Source organism: Panthera leo, chromosome F2, assembly GCF_018350215.1.
Source record: "Panthera leo isolate Ple1 chromosome F2, P.leo_Ple1_pat1.1, whole genome shotgun sequence".
Taxonomy (NCBI): Eukaryota; Metazoa; Chordata; class Mammalia; order Carnivora; family Felidae; genus Panthera; species Panthera leo.
In genome coordinates, this window is record NC_056695.1 from 42,879,269 (window position 1) to 42,906,127 (window position 26,859).

Sequence of the window (26,859 nt, forward strand, 5' to 3'; positions counted from 1 at the left end):
TTTTTCCTTTCCTATAACCGTGTATTTGTCATATCCAGAGCCTGCTCCAGCCTCAGAAGCCTTCTATCACTAACAAGTTCAGAATTTTAAAAGGCATATATAAAACCAGAGTGCTCATAGCCCAACTTGCTTATAAAAGGACAAACCTGTGTAAAAGAGTAACATAAGTGGCCAAAGCCTGGGTTGATCTGAGCTATTTGGAAAGTGCTAAGGATAATTTTTTAAAAGGAGGTAAGGAGAGATTTTGAAAGTCACCTATAGGACAAGAAAGCAAAACAAAAGATTGGTGTCCCCTGTTTGAAAAAAACAAGAAACAGTTCAATCTTATTATGTTTTATTATTTGTTATTTCCATGCTGCAGATCTTCTGTGATTTCTCTTTGCTCCTTACTATGGCTTGTTAAGTCAAGTTCTGGCCCCTCTGTGTTCCATCTCCCACTCTTTGTGCTCCAGCCATTCTGGCCTGTTTTTATTGAATACTGACTAGCGTCTTTCCCATCACATCCTGCCCCCCACCCACCATCTCCCTAGTTAACTCATCCATATCCTTTCATTCTCAGTCAGAACATTGCTTTTGTAGGAAGACCCTCCTCGAGGCCCATACTAGCTTACCACCCCCAGAGTACCATCCTTCTCCTCTTGTAACTCTTAGTTCCTGTACAACACCTGTCTTTCCTGCCAGATTATTAACTCTAAGACTGTTTTTGGCTTGTGGGCTCTCAGATACCCAACACCCAACACAGTAAGTACTTAGTAAACATTTGTTGGGTGAATGAATTCTTGAATGAATAGTTGAGAGAGCAAAGGAAACAATACATGCATGACAAAGGAATATAGGAAGGGAGAGATGTGATTAGTCAGGAAAGACTTAAATGAAGTGAGAGATCATCCAGCTGGTTCTAGAAGGAGATGAATATGAATTAGCAAAGAGGAGGCAGGAAGTCCATGGGGAGCAGTGGGAGAAGCAAGGAAGTCTGAGGCAGAGTCCAGTCCTCATGGACTCTGCCTTGACCATGAGTGAGTTATTTTGATTTCCTTTATGTGTTCCCCATCAACAGTGTGATTAAAGTATGACGTAACAGTATGATACAACCCAGAAAAAGGCAGAACATGCATTTCGTAGAAGAGAATTGGAATCCAAGATAGTACCTGTGTTAAAAATGTCAGCTCCAGGTAAATATTATATAAACATAGTGCTGAATTTTAGAGCTGTTGTTGGTTAAACCCTGAGACACAAGAAAGTGTCATTAGAACAGAGGAGGAAAGAGGCAGATTTGAAAACTACAGATCAACAAGCTTGATATTAATTCACAGTAAAATTCTAGAACCAGTTACAAAAAGTGGTCTGTGACCATCCTTACAGAAGAAAGCATTAATCACTGAGCATTAGCAGAGGTTCACTAAGAACAAACCATGCAAAGCTAATGTGTCCTTTTTTCACAGGATTACCAGACTGGGAGATCAAATCTCAAATCTCAGAGTACAAATCCCATCTAAGCTAAAAAATAATTTTAAAATATTAAAAAAAAAAACCCATCTCAACTTTGAGAAATCCAGTATGCTATTACACCTCCTCCTAGAGAGTCACAGTGCATATAGCACATTAAAGGTTCTGAGAAGTCCAGCATCAAAGAAACCTGTTTAATATTATTCAGCTGGGCAAAGGTTCCACAGAACACCCTTGGAGAAAGGATGGATTGGGAAAATTTCAGCGAGGAGTTTTTCAGTCTTTTATTGTATAAACTGTGAAGGAAATGAAAAAATATGGGGTTAAAATAGCCCATTGGAATCACAACTGGATAGACAACTGTACTAAAAACATTGATTAGTCATTAGTAGCCACTCTGTGGGAGGTCTCTAATAGTATGTCTTGAGGCTTTGCCCTTGGTCCTGGCATGTTCAGCATTCTTACAGTGACTTGTCTCACAACATTGAAAACCAAACCTAATTTTAAAATTTTCAGGTGTCCTAAAGTGTGAGAAGCTAATATGCTATATAACACATTGAAATACTGTCTCAAACCAAGAGAGGAATCCAACAGAGTTCCATTAAAAATTTGTTCGAATCAATAGTGAAAGTAAAGGATAGATTACCTCTGACTTTGAACTAGCTCATATGAAAAAGACATGGGGTTGTAGCTGTATCAGGCCAATGTGTGATAGGGCTACCATGCTTCTGACATCAGTGAAGCCATCCTGGCAGGTAAAATGGCTTGCAAGGCAAGCACGGGAGGCAAGATGGTCTGGCCACTCTAGGAATGGTATTCCAGTCTTATGTTGCATTTTGAGAGTGACATTGACAAATTGGAACATGTCTAAAGAATGGCCACCATCAGGAAAGTTCTGGAGAACATGTGCTGTAAGGAGGAAAGTGAAGAAACCAGGGACATTTAGGTGGTCTGTAGAAGAGAGATTAAGGAACATGTTGATAACTGACTTTGGGGGGCAGTGTAGTCGAGTAGAAATGAAGTGAGTTTGTGCTCCAATCTCTGCTCTAGTACTTCTAGGCTGTGTGTTCTTGGACAGGTTTCTTAACATCTCTTATCTTCTAAGCCCTTAGATAAGAAGTCATCATCCCTATTTAGTGGGGTTATTGCGATGTCCTGAAGCAGAATAGGTGGTCAAAATGAGCTTCTCTTTCCTTTGTCCATACAAAGGGCAGTCATAGCAATCAGAAAGGTGATTCATTTGATGTAGATCCAGGGGGGAAACTGGGACCAGTAGGAGAATTCCTCTAAGGGAGGTACATTTGGCTGATGAAAAATAGGAACTTTGTAGTAACTAAAACCTGGAAAACAAAGGAACTGACTTAGTTGCCTTTAAGTTGACAGTGGAACTTCCGCAGATTGTTAGAAGAGATCCCTGCTTTAGTAAGAGGTGCGATTAGATGACTCCCAGATCTCTTCCAATTCTGAGATTCCATGATTCATAGATGAAGCTAGACTGTATCGTTCTCTTCCATATGTGGTCAACTCATATATATTCAACCTCCACATTCATATATATTGAAGAGATACTTAGGCATACTTCAAATTGTTCTTGGGCCATTTCCTATGTAAATGGGGGCTTTCTCTCCTATTTCGGCACTCCATTACAGCCTAGTTCAGGGATTTGTTCTCAATGGGCACTTAATAAATGTTCATGTGTTCAAATCTTGACTCTACATCTTGGCCATGTGACCTTTGGCAAATTGCTCTCTGGGCTTCCATTTCCCCATCTGTAAGATAGAGATAGCAATAACAGCTTTATGAGATAAAATGAATAGAATATTTTAAGTCCTTAGAAAAATAGTAAGTTTACAATCAATGTTAGATATTATTATCTTTGTAGTTGTTGTCAGTGAACTTAAATCTGTTTACTACTTATGTATAAGTTTTCTGACTGCACAGTAAGAGTCTTAGGGATGAATTGGTTCTTCCTGTACCATCTCCCCAGTACCTAATATTTTGTCCTAAAGAGTGTTCTCGGTTATCATGCCCCAAAGCCTACTTAAGTCTATTACCCTGGTTCCCATAGCATTAACGATGGGGACAAAGACGTATCAACTGGAAAAAAAGCAAAAGTGGAAACACTGAAGTGGGGACAATTTAGCCTTGGCCAGAAAATTGATGACAAGGCCAGAGCTGGTCTGAAACATCATCTTGGGGGATCGCCCGGCATGCAGTCAGTCCATGCTGGAGACTAAGCTAGCCTTAGCTGTGGCCCTGCCTTTTGTTGTTGTCCTCTGCAGAAGGGGGATTGTTTGTGGGCATGTGCTGGGGGGGCCTGTGAGCATCTGCTGACAGAGTCTGTACCTTGGTTAGTGCCTAGTCCAGCGTGGGCCATGGCCTAGACCTAGAGATATTTGACCAGGAAGGGAGACAGGGAGGAAGGAGGAAGGAAGGGAAGGAGAATGAAGGAGAGATCCTTTTTAAAAAAGGATTGCAATTAAAAAAACATATAAAATTTACCATCCTGACCATTTTTAAATGTATAATTTTGTAATGTTAAGTATATTCACATTGCTGTGCAACAGGTCTCTAAAACTTTTTCATCTTGTAAAACTAAAACGTTCATTAAACAATTCTCCATTTACCCCTCCCTCCACCTCCTGGCAACCACCACTCTATTTTCTGTTTCTGTTAATTTAACTACTTTAGATACCTTGTGTAAATGGACCTATTATTTGTCTTTTTGTGACTGGCTTGTTTCAATTAGCATAATGTCCTCAAAGTTCATCCATGGAAGTCCATGTGACAGGACTTCCTTCCTTTTTAAGGGTGAATAATACTCCATTGAAGATATAGAGATAGATAGATGATAGATAGATAGATAGACAGATCACATTTCATCTATCCATTCATCCATTGATCACTTGGGTGGCTTCCACCTCTTGGCTATTGTGAATAATGCCATGAGCATAGCTGTGCAAATACAGAAGTGCTTTTGGGGGGGAGCACATAGGTGGCTCAGTCGGTTAAGCATCCGACTTAGGTTCAGGTCATGATCTTGTAGCTCCTGAGTTTGAGCCCTGCATTGGGCTCTGTGCTGACAGCTCAGAGCCTGGAGCCTTCTTCCAATTCTGTATCTCCCTCTCTCTGCCCCTCCCCTTCTTGCTTTTTGTGTGTGTGTGTCTCTCTCCCGAAAATAAACAAACATTAAAAAAAATATACATTAAAAAAAGAAATGCTTTTTAAAAAATGTTTATTTATTTTTGAGAGAGAGAGAGAGCACAAGTGAGGAGGGGCAGAGAGAGAGCTGGACAGAGGATCTGAAGTGGGCTCTGCACTGAAAGCAGCAGCAAACCCGATGCAGGGCTTGAACTCACAAACTGTGAGATCACGACCTGAGCTAAAGTCAGATGCTCAACCGACTGAGCCCTCCAGGTGTCCCTAGAAATGCTTTTAAAGATATAGAGAAGTTAAGATTTTGGAAAAGTGGGAGGGGAGATTTAGGGAAACAAATTTGTAGAGACAAAGAAAAAACTCAGAAAAGCAATCCATGCCCAAAATGGCAATTTTGAAAGAATACCAGTGAACAGTTGGCCAAAAAAAGTCATTAGTCATGGATTATTGAGTTGTAAGGAACAGAACCCGCTCATACTAGCTCAAGAGAAGTGCTTATCAGAACACAGGGGTGTCTCACGGCACCCAAAGTGGGGCGAGGGAAGGACTGGATCCAGAAACTTGAGTTTAAAACCAAGTTCCTCTCTTCATCTTATAGAACCTACATTTGTTCTTTCAATTGCAGACATTGCTGTTCTAGGCTTTGAGGATGCAACTGTAAATAAAACCGACTTTACCCTGGGGAAGGTGAGTAATAAGCAACTAAATAAACAAGAAATTCCAAATTCTGTAAATTGAATGAAGAGAAAAGCTGTGAGAAAGAATATCAGGGAGGTGAAGGTGGCAGAGGGACCTAGCGGATCATTGATTGCTGCTCTAAGGAGATACACTGAGGCTTCAAGCGCAAGGATGAGGAGGTGAAAGCCATATGCCAGGCAGAGGAGATGTTACATTAAGGAAGCGAGAGAAAGCCATGAGCCTGGAGCAAGGTGGGCGAGGCATGGTATAGCAGATGGAAAGGAAAGGAGTGTAATGGCAGACACCAGATCATTCAGAGCCTTGTTGACTATGGAATGAATTTCTTTTCTAGTGCAATGGAAATCCATTGACAAGTTATAAGCTGAGGAGTAACAATATCTGATTTCTGTCTCTAGAAGATCCTTTTGGAAGTCAGGTGGAGAGTGGATTGAGAAGGGGAAAGGGCGAGAGAGGGAGCAGGAGTGGGAATGTCATAGACAGTGGCTTAGGCCTCCACCAGGGAGGTGGAGAGAAGGGGGAATAGTCAGAACATACTTGGGGGTACCTCAGTGTTCCTAGCAGCTTTATTCATGATAGGCAAAAAGTGAAAACCGCACATGCTTATCAACAGATGAGTGGATAAACAAATTGTGGTATATCCATACAGTAGAATAGTATTCACCCATAAAAAGGAATGAAGGACTGATACATGGTCCATTGTGGATAAGCCTTTAAAAATTGTGCGAATCGAAACAAGCCAGTCACTCAAGCCTCAGATTTTTTTTTTAATCTCATTCTTCTGGAAGTCCAGAAGAGAGAAATCGTAAGAGACAGAAGGTAGATTAGTGGTTGCCTAGGACAAAGGGGTGGGACTGGTGGGAGGGAAGATGACAGCTAAAGGGTAGGGGGATTTATTTTTGAGGTGATGAAAATCAAAATTGGCTGGGATGATGGTTGCCCATACTGGTGAATATACTGAAACCATTGGATGGTATACTTCAAATGGGTGAATTGTATGGTATGTGAATTATTTCTCAGTAACACTGTTGAAAAAAAGAGAGACCACACCTGGAGCAGGACTGACAGGACAAGCTGTTGGTTTGGAGGAGGAGTGTGTACCTGTCGTCTCTTCCCTCTCTGTGCTTCCGTTTCATTCCCCTTCCGCTCTGTGGCTGGGCTTTCTCTGTGCACAGGAGAAAAGAGGCTGTCCTAGGATCTACTCTACACTGCATCCAGCCCCCGTGCTCCTGCTCGTACGATAGAAATCTCTGTAGCGGTACCTGGGTGGCTCAGTCTGTTAAGCATCTGACTCTTGATTTCAGCTCAGATCACGATCTCACTGTTCATGAGTTCAAGCCCCACATTGGGCTCTGCGCTGACAGCACAGAGCCTGCTGAGGATTCTCTCTCCCTCTTTTTCTCAACCCCCTCCCCACTTACAATCTCACATGTGCTTTCTCTCTCTCAAAATAAATAAATAAGCTTAAAAAAAAAAAGAGAAGAAAAGAAAAGAAATCTCTGTAGACCAGTTTCAAGCCCCCTGGATGGAGACATGTTTGCCTAACCAGGCCGCCCCTTAGTAGGTCTGTGTGGGATGAGCAGTCCCCATCCTCAGAAGTAATAGCAGTCTATTTTCAGAGTTTTCTAACAGAACCAACATATAATGAGCACCTTTCATGTGCCACATACAGTGTCAACTGCTCTCACATCCCTAATCCCGTATAATCCTTTATCGACACTGTATGAAAGCATGTGCTGACTCAAAGAAACTGTCTCAGTTGGGTTCAACTTGTGGTGTATGCATAATGTCACGTCAAGGCCACAACTGGTAAACTCTTCTACCCCAGGGTAGGAGGAGGCCTCCTTGAAATGGGATTACCAGCCACAGAGTGTGCTTTCCAGAGAATAGTGTTTTCAGTTCACCAAAACACGGGGCTCAGCGTTCCTTCTGGTTAGTCGCATTGGCCAACAGAGAGATGTTTCTAAAAAATGCTTTAAAACCAGTCTGATGGGGAGAGAAATCTGTTACAAAAACTATTTGGATCTTGAACATTAGCAATCTGTAAATTCTCTGTTTAAAAATCCTCCCTGGCCTTCCTGATCTGACATTGCTCTTTGGAAAGAATGATGGCAAATGCCCGAGGCTGAAGGTGCAGAGCGAGCCACGAGGAAAATCCATATTCTTTAACTTAATCAGTGTTTGTGGAGTAGGCAGAACCCAAATCCAAACCATATTTTCCAAAAAGATTTTCCCTGTTAATTCTTAAATCCATGTGTATTATATGAGAAATCTAATCCATATGTTTCTTACTCATTTACACTTAACTCATCAAAGCACTTCCTCTGAAGAGCTATTTGATGTCCAAGGAGACTTTAGAGACTTTTTTTTTCTTTTTAACAAGCCTTTGTTCTTGGAAATAAAGAAGCTGCTGAAATTGTTATATGGAAAGAGTAAATGAACTTGAACCCCAGAAAGGTTAAACTTTGTTTCAAGGAGGTTCTATATTCAGAAGAAACCACTTTAGGAATGAGCTCTTTTCCTTTTAAATTCTTTTTAGGAGGGGCCTCCAGATGGGTGCTTGGATTTTCAGGCCAAAACAATTTGCTCTTCAGCTGTTGTTGGTAGGCACCATTAGATAGATAAAGTCCATCTCATTAAGGCAACCCTAGGTGGTCTTCAACTTTTTAGTTAGAAGAAACCACACCTAATTTTGATCTCTATCTGATAATTTGTGGCAAAATCTGCCCAATGCAAGATGCATCCTTCGAGATTCCCAAGATGTGTGTTAGAAAAAACAAAGCTCTGGGATAAAAGAGGTGCCATGAAACCATAGGGCAGGACCACCTCCCTTCCCCTTCGATCGGGATCATGCCCAAGCCATCTCAGAGAGTATGAACTCATAACCTCTCTTCTCCCACTCTGACATTTTTTCTTACTTTGCTAACACTTATCTTTATGCTTCATTCATGTCAAATTTTATTGTGCATCTCTTAGCATAGCTGTCCTGGGGCTGTGAGGGAAGGAAAGAAGTAGAAGGCACTATCCCTACCCCTGAGAGGCTCATCATTTCACTAGGACACAAAGTAATCCAAGTGAGTTTATCAGGCGTGTGCTTGGTGGATATTCCAGGACTTCCAAGAAGGGAAGGACGGTCAAGGACAGACAGAGCATAAAAAGCTTCCCAGGGCACATGGACCCTGGGGTCTGGGAATAACAGCCTGAGTATTGATCTGACTGTATCCAGATGAAGATGAAAGCACCCTGGGCTGGCATCATTTGGACACTCCTTCAAATTGATGTGCTAAAAATATTTGCTTGATATTTGCCAGAAGAGAAACTGAGGACTGAATGTGTAAGGCACGCAGGACTGAAGGTGGCAGGACTCACGGTCTCTATCACCTCTATAATTCCACTCTACCCAAACCCGTCCACCCCACCCAGCAAACCCAAGCCAGGCAGTCAGCAACTGGCCTATTCGGTGACCATCAGTTGTGACTTTTCATGCCCGTAAGGAATCTTAGAGCCCATTGAAAGTGCTCTCCCTTTGTTCTAGTAAATACAGATTTCTTCACCTTGTACCATTTCTAATGATGCTTTAGCACCCTTATGGTCTAAACCCTTATGGACTATTCTTGGACAACTGCCTACTTGGGATGATGTGAAAAATGGGCAAGTATTTGGCTCAGTGCATAGAGACAAGGAATAAAAATGAATAAGAGAAAATAAGGTCTAAGGAACCAGCATTGTTTATTTTCTCCTATGTTCCAGCCTAGTGCTTGATGTCACACAAGCATGTTATTGTTCGTTCTCTATAACAGCACTACAAGGCAGGCGTTGTGATCCCATTTGACAGATGAAGAAGGAGACACGTAGAGGCTAACACACTTGCCCATGGGCAGCTAATAAGTGAAGCTTGGATACAAACCCAATGTAGGGTTAGGATAGATTCGCCACAGGGGAGAGGGGCGGTTGGGTGAAGATCAAAGTCAGGAAGCGCAATGAGGAGCCATTGAGAAACCCAGGGATAAAAGGAAGTAGCAGTGAGCTAGAAACAGGGCATATTAGTGAATGCCACATTTGAGGGTCGGGAGTGGGTTTGGAGGGAGAGGAAAAGAAGTTTCTGGTCATGAGAAAACATTGGTAACATTGGTGACTGAGAAAACATTGGAACCTGGGTGTCAAGGGAGGGCATGGGTTTGAAGAGAAAGATGCTGAATCTGTTGTATTTGAGGTTCTGGAAGAACTTCAGTGTAGGTTTCTGGTCTGTGCTGGAGAGCAGTCAGTGCTGGACCAGAGGACACTAATGGGACACCAGACAAGGAAACAGAGCAGCTCACTGAACACTGAACCTTTGGGACCACCATACTGTGATTCTCATGATACAGTATCTCTGTTTCTCAGAGGAGACTCTGCTGCCTCTGGTGTGGAACCCTGGGAAATGGAGGGCTTGCTTTTGGTTGTCCCAGTGATTGGATGCCCTTGGTCTTCAACAGACCTACAGGGTATACAGGGATACAAGATGTCCCATGATGCACGGGACAGCTCTGCCCAACGAAGAATCACTCTGGGATCCTCTTGATTTCTAAATATCCCATTGGACATTCACTTAGGTGAAAGCTCTATTTATAAGTCTCTGGGCCTAAAATCGAAATTTCCATATATATATATATATCTTGCTTCACTTAAATTTATACTCTGTTTTGTAAGGATGTAATCATAAAAATAAAAAACTGTACTTCGATTTGTTGGAATTTGAGCTGTTACATTTCAGAAAATCATGTCTCTGATGGCAATGTCATTCCTAGAATTTGAATTATTACTCTTCATAAATAGCTCTCCCACTAATGATGATTCTGCGTATGTGCGCAACTGTGATTATTTTGTCTTCAAGTACTCATGCCTAACCATCAGCTGAAATACATTTTCTCCTATGGATTCCTTTTCTTTCATTTATCCTTCATATTATAGTTAGGCCATTATATCGATTTTTTTAATTATGCATGTAGGTGAATTATATGTAACTTTCATTTCAGGAGAGTGAAGGAGGTGTTACAAGTTGATTGTTATAAGGGAGGGTTGAGACTAATGGAGTTGAGAACCACTGATTCTAGACTAGCACCATCCTATAGAAATATAATGCAAGCTACAAATAAAACTTCCAGGCTTCTAATAGCCACCTTAGAAAAATTAAAAGGATAGAGTATTATCATGCAGTCTTAAAAAGGAAAAGAATCCTGTCACATGCTACAGCATGGATGAACCTTGAGGACATTATGCTAAGTAAAATAAGCCAGACACAAAAAGACTAATACTGCATGATTCCAATTATATGAAATAGCTAAAGTAGTCAAATTCTTAAAAACAGAAAATAGAATGGTCATTGCCCAGCATTTGGGGGGGGGGGGAGAACGGGAGTTGTTATTTAATGGGTCTAAAGTTGCAGATTTGTAAGATGGAAAGTTCTTGAGATCTGTATCACACAAATTGAATATACTTAACAGTACTGAACCATACACTTAAACATGGTTAAAGTGAGAAATTTGTGTTATGTGTTTTTTAGAAATTTAAAAAAAAAAGGGACAGGTGAAATGAGTTTTAATACTACATATTTATTTAACCTAACATATCTAAAATGCAATCACTGCAACATATAATCAACGTAACAACTATCAATGAGATATTGTATATTCTTTTTCTTGCACAAAGTCCTTGAAATCTATGTATTTAGTACCTATAGCACCTATTAACCCAGACTGGACACATTTCTAGTTCTCCATAGCCACATGTGCTTGGTGGTTACTGTACTGGACAGCCAAGTTCTAGATAATAGAATAATAATAATGGAATACTGGTTGAGCTGACTTTAAGTGCCTATCGCTACTGTGAATCCTTCACATAGAATGACTCATTTAATCCTCCTAATGGCCCAGTGAGATTGGCACAACTATTGTCCCCGTTACACAGGAGACACCTGAAGCTCAGAAAGCTTGAGTAGCTTGCCTGAGGTCACACACCAGTGGGTCTCCAAGTGGAAAGCTGAACCCGGGTGTTCTGGCTCCAGAGCCCTGCCTTAACCACTGTGCTATGGGTGCCTTTGTAGGATTTTTCCCAAGGATTCCTTTTCTGGCCCACTGGGAGTCTGCACAGCCCTGGCGGGTCTTAGGGCAGCAGAGACATGAGTGAGCCATCAGGGAGCCAGTTAGGCTTGTCTTTCCCTGCTGTTCCTGAGGAGCCTGGCAGAGGCACTGGCCAGCCCTTCTGAGAAGCAGAAAGAAAACCCCTGCTCGATTCACAACCCCCTGCAATGTCCTCTGTTCTCTGTATTTCCATTCAAAGAGGTAGTGGGTCTGGGCAAATCAAGATGAAACACAGACAGGACAGAAAGACTGTCTCAATTCATGCATCTAACAAGGACTTGCTACTAGGACCTTGCTCGTTAGTCATCTGCATTCCAATAACATTCTCCTGAGTTCTCCTTAATAAAGACAGATTTCTTCATTTCCTGGGACTCCCGTCAGGATTATGCCGACAACTTCCCCATTAATTATTAAATTATGTACCATCAAAAAATGATTGCATTTGCTTCCTATCTAAACACCACCCCTCACTGATGAAAAATCTCATTTAAACTAATATGCTTTTAACTTGCTTCATTTCAATACCTCCGTGGAGGCTACTAACAAGCTGACTCCTTGCCCAGCTGGTCCCTCAGCCCTTCCTTGGAACAGTCCAAGCCCAATCTTGCTGGGCAGGAAAGGGGAGGACTCACCATTTGAATCAGAGTCTTGGCTAGAGGCTTCCTGAGGAGTGTGTATACTTAAACACACGACTTTGAGTCTGAGCTCCCCACAAAAGTGAGACCCCGCTTGCTGCTTTCAGAACCATGAAAACTGCTTAAGAGTGTGGACACAGGAGTAAAACATCCTCCCAGTTTTACCTGGGCAGCTTCATGAGTCAGGTAATTATACCCAGATTCCCTTTACAAGGGCTTCTTAATTATTATTTAATAGAGAGATGATTCCAGGTTGTGACCCACAAGGCTGGCAGCATTATAACCTTAGAGCTGGAGAAGCACCTTCTCCCAGATGCTGTCCTCCTCCAGCAGGGAGACAAAGTGCTTTGAAAGGACCCCTCATCATTGCTTTTGGAGAATATCATTTGCCAAGCAACTCATCTTCCTGGCACGGTCTTCTCTGGGGTGTCAGATGGGTCACTTCACTGGAGTGCTGTGAATCAGGTCATTCTGTTCCTCTGATTAACCCTGATCTCATTCTGTTGGCAGCAGGCAGTGTGGCCTGAGGCCCTGCTGCCTTCCAAAGGCTGTCCACTTATGCCAGGGGTACTGGGAACAGGAAGAGCTGACTGAGCTCACACCATGGGCCAGGCTTGGTTCTAAGTACTCTTGAAGCCTGTCTCCTTAAATTTTCACATCGGTATTATTTAACTTCCCTCCCTGTTTTACAGATGTGGAAACTGAGGCTCACTGTGTTATGCCCATTGCCCAAGGCTACATAGCTAATGTAATCGGGAGAGCCAGGATTTGAACCTACATCTCTCTGGCTCCAAAGCCCAAGGGCTTAACTCCTGTGTCATGTTGCTAGGGGTTAGCTGGCTAGAGAGGGAATTATCTGGGCCATGTTCTCATGGCCAGAACTTGGCTAGATTGGAGCACCTGCATGGTTCAGTCAGTTAAGCATCCAGCTTCAGCTCAGGTCATGATCTCATGGTTCATGAATTCGAGCTCCACTTTGGGCTCTCTGCCTTCAGCACAGAGCCCACTTCAGATCTTCTATCTCCCTCTCTCTCTGCCCTTCCCCCGCTTGTGTGCACACACACACTCTCAAAAATAAATAAGCATTAAAAAAAAAAAAAAAACTTGGCTAGATTACCAAAGGACAGCCATTTTTGTCCATATGGATGGTGCATCATGCTCTTGGCCTCTGATCAGGGGCATATACAGTAATCATATTTTCCCTTCTCTATCCCAGCCATATTCATTAGACCAGGGATGGGCTCATTATTCCAGCCAGGCCAATAGGAGGTCTTCCCAAGGAATTTTAACTGGAATTGAAAAAAAAAAAGGAGGCTGTCCTACTCCAGTGGTGCAACTAAGTAGATAAGAGCTCCAAGTGACCATGGGTCATGGTCCAGACTTGTGGAGAAGGGCAAAAAGATAGTTTTTGACTATACACAGAAAAAGAGAAAAAATCCCAATGGCATTTGAGCCCTTGATTCGAATTTCTGGGGCACAACCCTTGTATTTCCTATAATTCAGCAATGTAAGCAAATAAATTTCCCCTTTTCACCCAATATAGTCCTACTTAAGTTCCTGTCACTTGTGACAAAACCACACTAATACACCATGCACTGGAATTTGGTCTAGTAAGGTCAATGCGGAGCCTCTAAAGGGCTTTAATGTGCACTGGAGAGAGGCAGGAGTGGAGAGGGGGATACTGTGAGCAGGAAGACCAGCAAGGAGCCTCTTGCTGTGTGGGCTGCATCAGTGGTCCCACAGAGAGATGATGAGGGCTGGAACCAAGGCAGTTGGGGATGGAGTCAAGTTGGGAGAAGTTTTCTGATTTGGTGATTGATTAAAATTCGGGAGATGATATTGGAGGTGCCCAGGATGATTCTTAAGTAGATGGTGATGCCATTAGCTGAACAGAAAACACAAGGAGGCAGAACAGACTCAGGGGAAGTGAGTGGAGAAGCAATAGGTAAGAAGCTTGGCCATGGGTGGCTGACTGGTGTTTAGCTGTGTGTGGCTCCTTTAAGCGGACACGATATGTTTTGGCACTACGACAAAGGTGTGTTCTGGCAGTCACCTGCTGGCCACAGCCTCGGTCCTGAGTCATTCACCCTAACCTGTGCCTCACACTTCTTTCCATCCTGCTTTCAGCTCTCCCAGTCGCCAAATGGCCTTCTTATTTTGTCCTTGCATCACCCTGCAGATTTGTCAGAACTGGTATTGTCTTCCTGGCAGAACTTAGGCTCCTTTCCATGGAATTCTGTCCTTCCTGCTGCTCAGCTGAATTGAGCCACCTTGGATAACTCCCACCCTGGAGTGGTGTGGATAGATGGCTAGCACTGTTAAAAACAAACAAAGGAATCATGCTGTGGAAATCTGACTCCAGCCAATTTGGCTGCTTATAATTATAAGCGTCCTTTGTGCTGGGTATCTGTAGCCTACCATAGTTAAAAGATGATGAGAACTGTAGACCTCCTCTACTATGACTGCTCGACCAGGGGGTGTGGGTAGGTTGCATTGAAATCAAGACCCAGACCAAATTCTGGTATACATACAAACGTTTGTTAGTAAGCAGGCATTATAATAATGCCAATATTTTTTTCTGAGTTTGATGAAATCTCTGCTCTCTGACATACACTTCGCATGATGAGACAATATTCTAGTGGAATAATTCTAGTCAAAATCAGGCAGTAGCCTCATCTGTTAGGTGTAGCGCACAGATAAGGTGGAGTCTGGGGCCTGGCAGGACATTATGATGTAGCTGGAAGCTGTTGAGCTGGAAAAACTCTTGCACTCTACTCAGGTAGGCATGGAGGACATGTATTGTATTGTTGGCTATTCCTATATCTTTTGCACCGTTTATTTTACCAATGAAAAATAATTTCTAAACCCATTTCACAATGAGCAGACCCTCTAGTGCTGATGGAAGATAAAGATTGCTGAAGCTCTACCCAGCAATAAACCCATGCATATACACTCAGCTAATATTTGACAAGAAGGCCTAGAAGACTCAACGGGGAAAGGATAGTCTCTTCAATAAATGGTTTTGGGAAAACTGGATAACTATATGCAGAAGAATAAAATTGGACCCCCTATCATATACCACTCACAAAAATGGACTCAGAATGGATTAAAGACTTAAATGTAAGACCCAAAATTGCAAAACTACTAGAGGAAAACATAGGGGAAAGCTCCTTGACATTGGTCTTGGAAAAGATTTTTTTTTTTTTGATATGACACCAAAAGGACAAGCAACAAAAACAAACATAAACATGTGAGACTATATCAAACTAGAAAACTTTTGGGGGTGCCTGAGTGGCTTGGTTGCTTAGGTGTCCGACCCTTGATTTCGGCTCAGGTCATGATCTCATGGTTCATGAGTTCAGGTCCTATGTCAGGCTCGGCACTGACAGTGTGGAGTCTGCTTGGGATTCTGTCTCTCTCTCCCTCTCTCTCTCTCTCTCTCTCTGCCACCCCTCACCCCCACTTGCTCTCTCTCTCTCAAAATAAATAAATAAACTAAAAAAAAAAAATAGAAAGCTTTTGCGCAGCAAAAGAAACAGTTAGCAAAATAGAAAGGCAGCCTACCAAGTGGGAGAAAGTATTTGCAAAGCATCTATCTGATAAGGTGTTAGTATCCAAATATATAAGGAACTCATACGATTCAGTTGCAAGAAAATCCAAACAATTTAATTAAAAATGGCCAAAGGACTAAAATAAGCATTTTGCCAAAGAAGACACACAAATGGCCAACAGACACACAAAAAGATGCTCAACATCACTAATCATGAGAGAAATGCAAATCAAATCACACTGAGATACCACCTCACACCTGTTAGAATGGCTTTTATCAAAAACACAAAAGGTAACAAGGGTTGGTGAGGAAGTAGAAGAAATGAAATCCATATATGCTCTTGGTGGGAATGCAAATTTGTACAGCCACTATGGAAAACAGTATAGAGTTTCCTCAAAAATATAAAAATAGAATTATGATATGATCCAGCAATCTCCCTTCTGGGTACATATCTGAAGGAAATGAAATCACTATCTGGAAGAGATATTTGTATACCCATGTTCACTGCAGCATTATTCACAGTAGTCGAGACGTGGAAATAACCTAAGTTGAATAGATAAAGAAAATTAATATTTATGAATAGACAAAGAAAATGTGGCATACATGTACAATGGAATATTGTTCAGCCATAAAAAAGAAGGCAATCCTGCCTTTGCAACAAATGGATAGACCATGAAGGCATTATATATACTAAGTAAAATAAGTCATTCATAGAATGCATAGCAATAGAGTAGAATTGTGGTTGCCAGAGGCTGTGGGGTGGGGAAATGGAAGACGTTGGTCAAAGGGTACAAACTCCCAGCTATAAGATGAATAAATTCCGGGGATCTAATTTACAGCATGGTGACTATAGTTAACAATACTGTATTACATACTTGAAAGTTCTTGATAGAGTAGATTTTAAATTTTAACATCACAAACAGTAGTAATTATGTGAGGGATGAGGTGTTAGCTAACTTTATTGTGGTAATCATTTTGCAATATATGTGTCTATCAAATCATCATATTGTACATCTTAAACTTACATATAAGCCAGTAATATCTCAATAAAGCTGGGGGTGGAGGGAAAATTGCTGAAGCTCTTATAGAAGCTACCCTGGAATGTAGATTTCTACTTAGAATCTATCAAAGCTTACAAAACATTCTGGAATGTGTATTGCTGATTAGGGTACTTCAGACATAACAAAATGCTCCTAGGATGTAGGTTAAAACTAACACATACATCTGTCAGTCTAAGCTTAAGTATTTAAAAATAAATTACATGTAAAATGCATATATACATATATATGTGTGCATATGTATATATATAAAATTCATAGCATGTACTTGCCTCAGGACCTTTGCATAAGCTGTTTCCTGCATGCATTGTCTTCATCTCTTTCTCACCCATCTGCCTGAGTAGCTCCTATGCAATCTTCAGGATTTGGAATAGCTGTCACTTCCTTCAGGAAGCCTTCCCTGATCCGCCACCATCCTCACCAAGGCTGAGTTGAGTGACTATCCCATGTCTTATTTATTTTTGTAGCGTCTTGTGCTAACTTGTCGTCATTGAAAGAAAGTCAATTGGTCTGTCCCCTCCACTTGACTATAATTCCTAGTCTCTTTCTCTGTAGTATCAGCAGAATACCTGGCCATTAGTAGATGCTCAGTTTGTTTATAGCATTGAGTTTAACTCAAAGGAGAGGCCAATTTTGCTTTCCTTCCTCCCTGCTTTCGAAAAGGAATCATCGATGATTATTTGCTGACCAATGGTAGATAACCAGTAAGAAAAGGCTGAAGGGGACACTGCCCTAGATAGCTCATAAGTCTGGGGATAATTTGGAAGCAACCAAACACAGAAACATTTTTAATTTGTTTTCACTTTAAATGCTCCAAGTGTTCAGTGATTTGCTCTCAGGGTGAGCTCTGGAGCTGGAGTAGTGATGAGTATCTTCTATGTTGGCTGTTCATTGATATTTATCCTGAGGAGAAGAAAGCCACCAGAGGCCTTATTCATTCAGTGCTTCCCTTTGGGTTGTGCAATTCCTCATGGAGTCAAGGTCAGTGAGGGGCTGTCAGCCAGCCAGACAGCACATCAGGGGGCTGCTGACCTCATTTTTGTCCACCACAGTCCAAATGCACAGACTTGGACTTGACATTTGCCAAAGTACAGCTAAACTAATGGCGGTCAAATGATGCTCCACATATTCAACCCCACATCAAAGTGGCTAAATAGGGTTTTAATGTTAGAAAATAGACTCAGCCGAAATATCGACACATGGGTCATTTATTTGGAGGTACTCTTCCTTTTGCAGCTCTGAATCTGTAATTTTATTTCATTTTTTTAAGTTGAATTTTCTTCTAAAGATTTTATGAAAGTTTATTTTGAGAGAGAGAGAGAGAGAGAGAGAGAGCACGTATAGGAGGGGCAGAAAGAGAGAGGGGGGAGAGAGAATCTTAAGGAGGCTCCGCACTGTCAGCACAGAGCCCAGTGTGGGGCTCGAACTCATGAACTGGGAGATCATGACCTGAGCCAAAAACCAAGAGTCGATGCTTAGCCAACTGAGCCACCCAGGTGCCCCTGAATCTATAATTTTAAATAAGACCAGGCCTATAGCTCGATGGGCATTTTGTCCCATTTGAATAAATATTGAAGAAGGAGAGAGGATGACGTGGAATTTATGCATTCAAAATATGTAAAGTTTACGCTCTCGGATTATGTGGAAAATACTGTGAGCGAATGATTGCTGTCCCCAGAGGTTCCAGGAAAGGAACGGAGGCCAAGGAGGGGCATAACACCTGTGTCTCTTCTGTACCTTTGTCCACAGCCCCAACATTCCCCCCTACCCTCAACCCCCTTGCCCTATAAAATACCACAACACCATAAAATCATGCCAGGATCAGCATTCTGGGCATGGAAAACAATGCAGGAAAATTCTACGACGCAGAGTTGAAAGCCATAGTTCTAGGAAAAAGACTGGGCAGCAGCTAAGAATCCCTGAGCCTGCCTGGACAGGTGTGTACGGCCTCCACATTGCGGGAGGCAAGGATTCTTGGAAGAGCTCTTGGATAAAGGCTCTTTCAGTGAAGGTCATTCTGTGAATGAAATCTGGTGTGTTTGTAATTCTTTGCTCTGGTGAGCAGCAAAAATGGTCAGGGATAATCTTAAAAGGCCCCAAAGCCCTCATCCAAAATTGAGAATATTTCAGATTTTAGAAAGGGAACCCAGTAGCTGATCACAGACCTGCAGTAACATTTTCCTGAGGGGCTAGTGCATATCTTGAGAAGAGAAACTCTGATTTCCCCTCCCCCACGTAGGAAACCACAAACCAGCACAGAGATTCAGGCTCAAAACCCTGATGCTCTTCAGGCGAACCTGTGGCAACCTGCTCTCACCTGCAGTTTTCTTCCCAGAGATTTTAAGACTCTGTGTGTGTGTTTTCATTTCTTCTTTCTTTCTGCCTTGTGCTTAAGGCAGTGTTGGCTTCATGGCTCCTGTTGATACCCACCGTGGCGAAATAAGACAGAAACATGGTTAAGGGCTAAGACCTGTGGTCAGAAGGAACTTGGTTAACATCCTCCCTCTGGCACTCTTTAGCTGTTTGTTGGAAACTAGGAAGCTGCTTAACCTCTCTGAACCTCAGCTTATTCAGCTATAAACCCTCTTGCAGGGTTGTCATAAGAATTAAAGGAGGTTATGAAGTCACTGAAACTTACAGAATGCTTGCTCTGTACCAAGAACATGCTAAGAGTTCTACATGAAGGGTTATTCTATCAAACAGAGGAAACCAAGGCTTATTTTATGAGAAAACAGGCTCTGGAAGGCCAAGTCACTGGAGCCATGTTGCAATCAAACGGAGAAGCTGGCATTCAACACGAAACAGTCTAACCCCTGGTACTCTTACCTCCTCTGCTATGATGGCTCAGTAGATGGGTCAGCGAAATGTCTGCATGGTTTCTGAAACAGAGGGAGTTCTCAGTGTATGTAACTATGATGTTAAAGTGATGACAATGATAAAGGAGGACCAAACTTTAAAACAGGTAGAAACTGGAGGAAGATCATTGAGTGATGTGGTTGTCGGTGATATTGTGCTCCTGACTCATATTGTGCTCCTGACTTGGGACCCCAGGGAGAAGCCCCACAAGCTCTGTCAACATCCTTTTAAGCAGAGTCTCAAGAATAACTGGCTCAGAGATTTTCTAAATGTTACCAGTCCATTCTCTGCACACTCTAGCCCACTCATGCTTTAGGTCAGGTTGCTTGCAAAACAGGCTCACAGATGGAGATCCTTGTGCAGAAAATTTATTGGTAATCTAGAGATTACCATCTCTGGGGAATAAAGGAAGTAGGAGTGGTGGAGGGAAGAATTGCAATGCTATGCAATTCCAACAAAACCCTCAGTCTAGAGGTGCCTGGGTGGCTCAGTAGGTTGAGCGTCCCACTTCCGCTCAGGCCATGATCTCAGTTTGTGGGTTCAAGCCCCGCAATTCGGCTCTGTGCTGATAGCTCAGAGCCTGGAGCCTGATTCAGATTCTGTGTCTCCCTCTGTCTCTGCCCTTCCCCCACTTGCATGCTGTCTCTCAAAAATAAATAAACATACAATAAAACAAAAACAAAACTCAGTCTATCCCATAAGGAATGCTGAGGCTGACAGACTGTGGCAGGCAGAATTCTATGATAGCCATAAGATTCCTGCCCTCTGGTATACACGCCCTGTATAATTCCTTTTACATTCAGTGCAGACAGAACCTGTAGATATGATGGGATATCCCACCCATAGTTAGGTTACTAATAGGTTGACTTGGAGTTCATCAAAAGGGAGAGTATCTGGGTGGGCCTGACCTAATCAGATGAGCCCCTAAATGAGCTCGTGCTCTTCCAGAAAGTGAGATTCAAAGCATGAGAGGGAATATGGCAAGGACCACATGGCAGGAAGCAGCAGGCAGTCTCTAGAAAGCTGAGCATGGTCCCTGGTGGACACCCAGCCAGGAAATGGGAGCTTAGGCCTTTGGCCAAAAGGAACTGAATTCTGCCAACACCTAATTGAACTAGAAGGAAGACCCCAAGCTTCATATGAGACCACAGCTCTGGCTGGCATGTTAGTTTCAGCCTGGTCAGCCCTAAGCAGAAGATCCAGTTGTGCTGTGCCTGGACTTCTGACCTTCAGAACTGTGAGACAATAAGAGATGTAGCTTTTGCTTTATTTTTTTTTTGATTAAACTTTTTATTTTCAGATAACTGTAGATACACATGTAATTGTAAGAAACAATACAGAGAGGCCCTGTGAACCCTTTACCGCATCTCCCTCAAAGGTAACGTCTTAACAAACTATACTACAAGATCACAACTAAGATATTAGCATTGAGATAGTCAAGATACAGAGCATTTCCATCACCACACATATCTCTTCCTTTTGTCCTTTTATAGCCACGCCCCCTTGCCTTCTGCGTCTCCCCACTGTGAATTATCAGGGAGCCCCCAGTGCAAGGGCAGCTATCTGTAGGACAGAGCTTAGTGCTTGAAGAGATACCTTCTCTTTAGCCTGTCTGCCATTCACCTAAACTCTGCTCATGTCTCCAGATGGTTTTTCTCTCAAGCAGACTATTTCAGGACAGGCACACAGGGGCATTCAATATGTACTTGATGAATTGAACTGAACTGAACGTGATTTTGCCAGGTTATTGCTTTCTTATTATTGTTTGTGATCTAATCTTTATTTTGGGGACTATTCTTCTCCTTGATCCTACTTACCTCAATATTAAAAAATCCCTCCCTTCTCCCTGCTTTACTATGTTTGGCCTCAGATTTATGGGAAGCAGGAGCCCTGGCTGTTCAGTGGCTACCCAGGACCCCTGGACACTGAGTCTGTGCACTAGGGTGATCCTAACAAGCTCTCAGAGCATTTCTTGGTCTGGGTGGTGATAGTCTTGGGGGCAGGGACTGAGCTGTCTTTGATGAGGATGGGGGACATGACACTCCAGTCCCTGCTTGTCCAGGGACAGAGGAGTATTTGTTTAGTCAATGAGTGCTAATATTTGGTTAGATGTGAAGCCCTCAGGAAGTCATTCCAAGAACAGAGACTGATATCCCAACCTTCAAGTTCAGTCCATCACCATACACCTTAGTGCCAAAGACTGAATTCTGTACCTTCCTTCATTGCCTTCCTTTTAAATATGCTCCTGAAGCCTTCTCTCAGCCCCTTTTATGTCACTACACAGCCGAGGCATCCACTCTCGTCATCCTCTCCACCTGACTCCTCCTTCCTCCCTTCTACCAGTCCAGGTTGTTCAAACCTCTTGTATCTCCATTTATAATAGCTAATTGGGAAGTCCTTCCAATTCCAACCCGTCTGCCTTTGAGTATTATCTGCTCACCTCTTGACCATGACAGACTGGCCTGGCAGCCTCCTGCCTTACATGACAAGAGCCATGGGGATGGTGCCAGCGGTGAGAAGATTGGCTTCAGGGTGGTCCTAGGAAGTTGTAAGGATGTGCCGGATGCTTGGTTGAAAGAAGAGGCCTTCCAAGGGAATTAAAAGCAAAAATGAATTACTGGGACCTTATGAAGATTAAAAGCTTCTGCACAGCAAAGGAAACAACCAACAAAACTAAAAGGCAACCAACGGAATGGGAAAAGATATTTGCAAATGACATATCGGACAAAGGGCTGGTATCCAAAATCTATAAAGAGCTCACCAAACTCCACACCCGAAAAACAAATAACCCAGTGAAGAAATGGGACAGAAAACATGAATAGACACTTCTCTAAAGAAGACATCTGGATGGCCAACAGGCACATGAAAAGATGCTCAACGGCGCTCCTTATCAGGGAAATACAAATCAAAACCACACTCAGATATCACCTCACGCCAGTCAGAGTGGCCAAAGTGAACAAAAGAGGAGACTATAGATGCTGGAGAGGATGTGGAGAAACGGGAACCCTCTTGCACTGTCGGTGGGAATGCAAACTGGTGCAGCCACTCTGGAAAACAGTGTGGAGGTTCCTCAGAAAATTAAAAATAGACCTACCCTATGACCCAGCAATAGCACTGCTAGGAATTTACCCAAGGGATACCGGAGTACTGATGCATAGGGGCACTTGTACCCCAATGTTTATAGCAGCACTCTCAACAATAGCCAAATTATGGAAAGAGCCTAAATGTCCATCAACTGATGAATGGATAAAGAAGTTGTGGTTTATATACACAATGGAGTACTACATGGCAATGAGAAAGAACGAAATATGGCCCTTTGTAGCAACGTGGATGGAACTGGAGAGTGTGATGCTAAGTGAAATAAGCCATACAGAGAAAGACAGATACCATATGTTTTCACTCTTATGTGGATCCTGAGAAACAGAAACCCATGGGGGAGGGGAAGGAAAAAAAAAAAAAAAGAGGTTAGAGTGGGAGAGAGCCAAAGCATAAGAGAGTGTTAAAAACTGAGAACAAACTGAGGGTTGATGGGGGGTGGGAAGGAGGGGAGGGTGGGTGATGGGTATTGAGGAGGGCACCTTTTGGGATGAGCACTGGGTGTTGTATGGAAACCAATTTGACAATAAATTTCATATATTGAAAAAATAAATAAAAATAAAATAAAAATAAAAAGTATCAAAAAAAAAAAGGAAAGAAGAGGCCTTCAGAGTAGAGGCTTCTAAGAATCACATTTGAGAAGAAATAGAATGACATAGAAATAATGGCAGATCATAGATTGCTCTTTGCCAAGGATTTTGCTCCTATGATACCCTATAAAAAGAAATAAACCTTCTACGGGTGCCTGGATGGCTCATTCAGTTAAGCATCTGACTTTAGCCCAGGTCATGATCTCATCATTCATGGGTTCGAGCCCCACGTCAGGAGACTTGGGAGTCTCTCTCTACCCCTCCCCCACTCACCCACTTGTGCTCTCTCTCAAAACAAATAAGTAAACTTAAAAAAAAAAAAGCCCTCCAAATTATATCAGCTCTGCACTGATAGTGGGTGGCCTGCTTAGGATTCTCTCTCTCCCCCTGTCTCTCTGCCCCTCCTGCACCTTTCTTTCTCTCTCTCTCTCTCTTTCTCTCGAAATAAATGAATAAACTTTAAAAAAATAATTAAAAAAATAAAACTCTGTTAAGATCATACCCATTCCTTCCTCCAAGGTTGGCAGTGGATGGAAATCCTCTACATGGATAAGGTGCCTGGGTCTCATGGCCCCAACTCCCAGGGAGTAGCTGCCTCTTTGAACATCCTCCTCAAGCCCTGTCCATAAATTTCTGTGTCCAGTCCATCCACTGAGATCATGTTGGGGAAGAGACACTCCTTAACTAGAGCACTTAGACTCCAGGCATCCCAGGCTCCTCTGCTGTGTGCTCCCATAGCATCAGCATTTCTTCATTCAAATGGCATAAGTGGCCATTTGAACAGATATAAGCGTAAGTGGTTGTTATAGGTCTGCCTTCCTGGGGTCTGAGTCCTTCATCCCCATGTTATAGATCATAGCTCAATGACTGCCACAGGATAGATGTTCAATATGTTTTTTGGATGAATGAATTTTGCTAAGTCTCAGGGAGAGCAATAGAGAGAACAGATTCAGAAAGCTAGTTGTAGCTAGGGAATGGGGCTTACAAAGTCTAGTTTACTCATTTCGAGCTTGCCTTCCTCTCTAGGGCCTCCCTACTTAGCTCCTAGCATACCTCCACGTCTTTTCCTTCCCACCTGGCATACTGCAACAAAGCTAGACTTTTCAAGACAGACCTATGGGCAAGAGAGGGACAGGAGATCCATCCCATGGTGGTATCAATCCATTCTCTAAGTTTCTAGAGTCTCACATGAAGGGGTAATCTTTCCTGGTTAATAGATTCTGGGACTATCCTCCTCTCTAGGGATGTACACTGACTCTAGGCCAGAAGGGAAAATGGAGAATTACTAAGAAAAAATAGGTAATCAACAGTGACTGCCATGGGGGCGGTGAGGAGGAAGAAAAGCATTTCTGAAGAGTATTCGCCTATGGCCTCAGCAGGGTAACCTATCTTTGTATAACAAAACAGTCTAAGATCTACATCTAGGGGGATTTATTTCATATGTGCCATTTAAGGATTTAAGGTTTCCCTCAGTAGTCTTCACTCCTACTCCTCCACTACAGAGACTTGAGGAGTGGGAAATTTTAATAATTTGTAATAATTTCTGATGTGATTTCTTTTCTTCTGAGATATAACAGAAGTTGAAGGAAGCAATGGCAACAGGATGGTATTTCTTTCTTTTTTTTCTTTCAAGTTTTTATTTAAACTCAAGTTAGTTAACACATCGTATGGTGTTGGTTTCAGGAGTAGAATTTAGTGATTTATGACTTACTTATAACACCCAGTGCTCAACACAACAAGTGCCCTCCTTAATACCCATCACCCATTTAGCTCATCCCCCCCCCCACCGACCTCCCCTCCCTCTAGCACCCTCAATTTCTTAAACTCAACTTAGTCTTTTTTTTTTTTTTTTTTTTTAGAATTTTATTGTGAGCCTGTGACGGGATGCTGTGCTGTTTGTCAAGCATCATTTGCTTGCAAGTGCTGGCAATGGTGATAGATAAACCTGGGACAGTCCAGATTGTTCCTTCCCACCTTTTGTCCCACCTGGGTCTGAAACATGCCCCAAAGGGAATTTGGCTCAGCAGGCACACCAGGACTCTCTATATTGGAGCTCTTTGATGGGAATCCAAGAAGGCTCTTCAGAGTACCCATGAGGGCAGTGGGTGATGTAGCTGGGGAAGAGCCTGAGTGGATTTAGGTTGATTCTGCGTTTGAACCAACATGGGGAGGGGTGCCTGGGTGGCTCAGTTATTAAAACGTCTGATTTCAGCTCAGGTCATGATCTTGTGGTTCCTGAGTTGGAGCCCCGATGGGGCTCTGTGCTGACAGTGTGGAGCCTGCTTGGGATATTCTCTCTCTCTCTCTCTCTCTCTCTCTCAAAAATAAATAAACATTTGAACCAACCAACATGGGGATGTTTAGCATAAGAGGGAAAGGATAATCTGATCCACTTTGCCTCACCAGTGCCTGAGAGGGGGCTGCAGACCTGGAGAAAGAAGAACAAAATGTCTGGAAAGCTAAAACAAAAGTTGGGGAAAAGCAGTTTAGAGGGAGGGGAAGGAGTCATTGCCAGAGTGACATTGGAGGGGCACAGAGACTGAGTACTCCCAGCGAAGTAGAATATTGTCCTTGAATGCTCAAACCCCTCTGTGAATTTCTAGTCTTTTCCATAACTCAGAGACCAAACATGTTCATGTGACATTTCTAAAACTGCGATTTGTTTCAAAGTTGTTAGAAACAAGAACAGCTAGAGATGGGTTCTGACTTTTCAACCTGGAAAGGAAGGGTTTCCTCTTCCTTACTTGTGACCAGTAAATTGAGACAAAGCAAGCATGAATGTATTACCTCACTCAGAATGTCTCAGCTCATCTTCCTATGCTTTCGGCTGCTTCTCAGACTTAGGAGCATTTAATCTTTCACTTTCTCAAGGGGCAGCACATCTTACTTGAAGGTAAAGAACACCATCCTGGTTGATGGGCAAAGATTGAATTATCTAGGATGTGTTTGTTTTCCTACCATTTAAAAAAATTGTTTCATTAGAAGACAGAAAAATGGAAACCTCCATGGATGATTTCAGAAATGCCTTGATAATGACTTGGGAAGAGGAAAACCCATTCTGCATCCTCAGTCATCCCACTGGTGTCTGAGACAGAAGAATATCATTTTTCACTTTCTCCCTTGATCTTCTCATTCAATAAATCGTGATGACAATAGCAGCACATAATACTCACAGTGACCATGTAATTTAGTACCCAAACTGGGGCTCTTTTGAGAGCGAAAGGGAATGCTCATAATCATCACTCCTGGACAGCAGGCTGACACATACAGTCACTCTAATATCAATGGAAATAGGATTGATTCTCTAGTCAGGCCCATATTTCAATCCTAGTTCCTCACATACTTACTCGCCACATGAATGCAGACATGCTATTTCACCTCCAAAGCCTCACTTTGCTCATTTTATATTAATACTAGTCTTGCAAGATTGTTATAAGGATTAAATGAAATAGCATATGTGAAATCACCTAGCATAGCAGAAGGGTGGCATTCCTCATATATCCACATTCTTTGCTTTACAGCAATATGTCATGGTTAGTGAATCAGTTCATTTATTCATGCACCCATGAGTGAATTGGCTAAGGATTATTTAAAAAAATTTTTTTAATGTTTATTTATTTTTGAGAGAGAAAGAGAGACCGAGCACAAGCAGGGGAC

General features: G+C 42.4%; 1 long non-coding RNA gene across 1 annotated transcript in view; it reads left to right on the forward strand.

Moving 5' to 3' along the window:
* Positions 1-26,859, forward strand: part of LOC122211188 — a 58,947-nt gene that overhangs the window by 136 nt on the left and 31,952 nt on the right. Inside the window, exon 2 of the long non-coding RNA XR_006198549.1 lies at positions 5,228-5,289. This is a non-coding gene — a long non-coding RNA (uncharacterized LOC122211188). The remainder of the gene's footprint in view (positions 1-5,227; positions 5,290-26,859) is intronic.